The sequence below is a fragment of the Varroa destructor genome, unplaced genomic scaffold (assembly GCF_002443255.2).
Source record: "Varroa destructor unplaced genomic scaffold, Vdes_3.0 BEIS01000002.1, whole genome shotgun sequence".
Classification (NCBI taxonomy): domain Eukaryota; kingdom Metazoa; phylum Arthropoda; class Arachnida; order Mesostigmata; family Varroidae; genus Varroa; species Varroa destructor.
In genome coordinates this window covers 57,435,942-57,441,154 of record NW_019211455.1, presented here as the reverse complement: position 1 = coordinate 57,441,154, position 5,213 = coordinate 57,435,942, and the positions used below count along the sequence as shown (strand labels likewise).

Genomic DNA, 5,213 nt, shown 5'->3' with positions numbered 1-5,213 from the left:
TCCGGCCAGAATAAATTCTACTAGGTAAATATCGCATGCCGCTACTTCCGAACTTCGCCAGAACTTCTGTAAAAATAGACCTCGTCATGACAAAAGTTTATCTAGTCACATAAGTATTGTCCCTACTGATTTAACAGCAGCTTAATATCACTAATTTCAGATAACAGAATTGTATACTTGTAAAGCACTTTTCCGGTCCCAAATCAAAAGTTGTCGTCAAGTGATTACTGAATGGAAAATTAGAAGATAAACTTGATAAGACGGTCTTCAACGAACCTGGAGCCGTGCGGTCATTAACCAGGCCCGGTGTTCTGACTGCGGTTGACATGAAATAGTATCGATCTCGATATGCTTTATATTTATAGATTTAAGCGTTTTTAGAGCCGATCTTTCGATTATGACAGCAGTCGTTTCTGTGAAATATAAAAAGATGGGAGCTGAAGATGCCAGCTAGAAATAGTTCCTGCCTAAAACAATATATGTAGACAATAAAACTTGCAAAAATGAAGTGGCTGGAGAGTGAAAGTATGTGCTAGTGAGTTGTGTAACCGTTTACCTTTCTATAATTAACAATAATAATGCATTTGTTACAAAAACAATTTTTACTCTGATGGCTCCCTGAATATATAATTTGCAAATGATGACGCCTAGTTTGTAATAACTAGTTCACACGTACTGCTTACGAAGTACTAAAAAAGAACCCTTTATACCAAATTTTTATTTCAAAGACCCTTCTCCCTGAACTAGATATTTCAGCTTTTATCAGTACGTATCATATATACATCAGTACATACCCTTTTATAAAGCTGTAGGCTTGGGACATGTTATTATATATTAAATTGATGCCCAAATAACAAGGTATCTACAGTTGTCGTTAAACGTTTTTTAAATCAAGTTAATGGTGCTGGAATATTTGGGAAATAATAAAAGTTTTAATTTTGAATAACGTTATGAAAATTTCTATGTTATTCGCCTTAAACTACCATTGACACCGAAGTTTTTCTTTCGTAGATTGTTCAGCATACGAATGAACCTAAAATCCCGACATCTAATATTTTATCAATATGGTTGCTCTCAATAGCAACACCATTACAATTTAGAAAAAAAAAAAGGTCACAGAATTGAGAAAGAAACCACTATTTGTTAGGTCAGACTGAGGAAATGTCCATACTGTTTACAAAATTCAACACAATATTTTAAACTTTTTACACACGTGGGTATGAGCCGTTGATTACGGATGTGAACCTATCATTGACGCTGGTTCAGAAACTCGAAAAATAGTAATAAGAATAATAATGAACACACGCAATATACACTTCTCTCATATAGCATTACATAGATGCTAATCAAGAGACTCGTTGATGCTATTAATTTAAAAATAGAAAAACTTATCGACTAATAAAAAGATATTAAATTTAAAAGCAGTTTAAAAAAGTTCGATTATTCAAATCAATTTTCGTTTATCATTTAGCTACATATCTCACCCTTAAAAAAGCAAAAGCTTTTTTTATTTGATCTGATAAGGTTGAGCGAATGACGTCCAAAAGACTTTTATTAACTACGTTCATAATTTTTACAAATAAAATATAACAAGCAGAAGCAAAAAAAGTTAGAAAAAATATAAGTTAGAAAAGAAGAACGGGGGTTTTTTTAACCCTCATTTTACATTCATCTACAGAAAGTATTCTCAATGGCGAAGCATAACAATAATTGTTGACTGCTTAGAGTTACTAGATATTTTTTATGCAATGTACATGTGATCACAGTCTAAGAAGATAGGACTATGAAAATAGCGCTAAGGACTCCTATCTAGTATCAACAAGCGTGCCTAACAGCAATAACTCCGTACGGCTCCAGCTGACAACAGAACCCTATCTTAAATAAAAGTAAAAAGACAATGAATTAGTATTAGGTTAATGAGCTACTCAACTGTGCCAATACATGTGTTAATTTGGTAAGTGGTTTCTTTTGCCTTTACAAGTTACCGACTTTCCGATCTTATTGTGCAGATTTCATAACTAAACAGCTTCAGGGTCCCGGCTTCAGCTTACCTTCCTCATAACTACTGCCACAAGTCCAAAACGCTTGACCGATCCTTACACGAGCGAACTCCCTTCCCCCATTACGATTTCAGCCAAAACGTCTGAAAGACGCTTTATTATTTTAACGTTTATTCCAGTGTGTGCTTGAGTTAAATCTATGTCTCGAAGCCTGCAGTAAAGGAAAAAGTTTTTTTCAAAAGAGTTAGTGGTCTGCAACGAAACGATTATTCATATCGCTGCAGAGGATACGATCCCGATTTAATACAGTGACGCAATCGCCAATTAATTAACATCGGTGACTCAATACGTTACTTGTTCGACAGCGTACCGTTGTGACGTTCAAGTCTATCGTCATTTCAGATACTGCTCGATCAATGTATAGTCGACTGACAGCCTGTAGAGACTCACTTTCCGTGTTTTGAACTCTGAGCAAGGCGCCAGATTGGACATCTTCAAACAATGTATTGCACTCGGGACCTTATCATGTGCCGGGCGAGCTTGTTTTTCACCGGTTGTTTACTATTATCGTCATGGCTGGTATGGCCTGCTTTTCTAGGAGGCTCACTATCCCGCTTATTCAACCCATTGACTTTGCTGTCGCCAGCGCCGTGGATCGCGTCGTCTGCCATGATGGCCTCAATGTCGCTTCAGTCGATTGATCTACTCGCGTGCCTGTGTTTATTTCCGTGCATCTCTAGTTTAACTTCATTGACATGCTTTCTAATTCATCTTTTCACCTCGTATCCAACCAACCTTCAATTGGTTCCTTTAAATACATTCCTGGTAACGGTATTAATGATCCAGCATTAATTGTTCTTCTTCTATGTATCATACTGTTAACTATATTATCATAAAGAACTAGATCCAAGCTTGAAGCTTACCAGTACATTACTATATGAGCATACTATTACATTTTCATTTTACAAAATATACACACTGCAGAACCTTTGTTTTGCAATTCATATTTAATTAGCGTGAGCTGAACCTAGGTCATTGCTGTATCCTATGAAAATTTAATTGGTAATTTGGCAACAAATCCTTTGGCAAGAACTATACGAAATTCCGTACATTGGCAACTACGTTGAAGGTTTGTACATGACTCAGTGGAACTACAGAAATGCTTGTCATCGAACTACACCGTTGAGTTAATTTGCCTAAAACATGGTTACAAAGATACGAAGTAACTTTAGTGTCTATTGAGTATAATTTGAAACGAAAATAAAATGTAGAACGAATATTTATTACCAGCCTATTGATTCTCGCATATTGAAATTTAATTTAGATTTTGCATAGTATCATCTTTTATGAGCAATATATATATATGTATGTAGTCAGCCAACGTCCTATCTATCGTGAAAATATAAGTACTTGATTTTTATAATTTAAGTAAGTAATTTTATAATAATAATAATTTGTGTCTAATACGAATACTTATTAAAACCACGTCTCGACCCAGCAAGATTATCTAAAGCGGTTACGATGTCCCCTAGAGTCTTATGATGATAACGAGAGATAACAAACTGAACGTACTAGAGGTGTTTGACTCGCCTAGGAACAAGACAGTGTACCGGCGTTTTTTCCTATTACTATCAAATGAAAGCATACATAATTTCGCCCACTTCGTTTCATGCAGATCCAGCGTTAATTCGAAGAAACGGCCGGCAGATTTTCCTGATTGCTACTTATTTTGTTTCTGTGGTTGCAAAACTGGGTTCGGCATGGCCAACTACGCGACCGAAAAAGTGACTGAAACAAGCGAACTGTCTGGTATTTCGTATCGAGGGCTTGTTTTGGCCTTCGATCTATAAGAGGCATTGAGCAAATACAAACAAACTGTAATAGAACGCGCACGAAAAACCCATTCCGAATGAAAGGCTGGTGAAGACATTTGATCATCAGTTAGTTACATCTGTTAGCAATCTGAGGCCACGAAATTAATTGTTTTTGCCTACAATAGAGAAAGAAAGGAATCTGTAAAGTGGTTATATTATATCTACATAGATTAACACATGTTTACTATAATTTTCGCTAAAACTTGAATCTGCTTTAAATTTTGTATCACATGTAATTAATGATTATTAGAAACTCATGGAATATTTAATAGCAGCCAAAGAAAAAGCTTCCACCTATTAAATTTTGTTTTTTCGTATGGACATGACTTCGTCCGTAACGCGCGAATTACTTTTTTCACGCAAATATCGGACGTATTATATATAAGCGCGCTGGCTGACCGGGGTCTTATAATACATTAAACTAAATACAATTTTCAAATTAGCGTTGCCTGAATACTGTCATCCTCTGTCGTCGAATTATTATTCATTTTATATATGTACCGTGCACGCTTATACGCGATTGATAGATAAATTTTACTACTTTAAAGATTAAAGTAATCTAAGCCTCTCTCTAGAGGGTTAGATAATACTGCAAGTTTAGAAAAAGCCCTGTCTGTGCGTAAGGGTGTTGGTCTTCTTATGACGGGCCAACGTGCATACCCTAGTAGCGCACTTGCTACAGCTACGGCAAACTTCGCCGCTACAATAAGTCGGTTTTCTGTATAGGTGTACGCAGACTGAAATAGAGCTATTATACATTTCAAGTACCCTTTAGAACTAGTATATCAGATAACCCATAAATGCAAACGGCCTCTTTGGAAGACTTTAAGTTGACCTCAACCGAGCACCCTATCGGGGCGAGCGCATGCACACCAAAAGCCAGGTATAAAACGGGCTGACACCTTGTCGCACACCGGCGGTCCTCCGGGTGATGCCCGCACAAGGAGCCACGACGGGGTGCAAAGTCACCTAATTCGCTCCTGGGAAGGTCTGAGGCCGGGATCATGAGTCGCTCTAAAAGGGTGGTCACAGAAATGTGACGGGCTCCACGAGAAACTCCGCCTGGTTCCCTTGCTGTGAGCCCCAACGGGTTGTGAGCTCGGGGGACGCCGCGCGCCAGGGTGGTGCGCGGGGGCGCTGGGACAGGTGCCCGATCGGCTGTCTGAGTCTAATATGCGGGACGGGGCATTCGTTATCGGCGTGGGCCTCCGTAACTGAATTCAGACTACTCCACCTGGAGGACACACACATTTTCGAGCAACCCACAGAAAACAGGTTTTCATTTGTTTATCCCCTAACTCATATCGCATTACCTACATGAACACTATAGAGAGAAGTA

General features: G+C 38.0%; 1 non-coding gene across 1 annotated transcript; it reads left to right on the top strand.

Annotated features, from left to right (window-relative positions):
* The first annotated feature begins 4,797 nt into the window (after positions 1-4,797).
* Positions 4,798-5,113, top strand: LOC147758043 (Nuclear RNase P). Its single transcript, XR_015322601.1, has one exon.
* Positions 5,114-5,213: the final 100 nt, after the last annotated feature.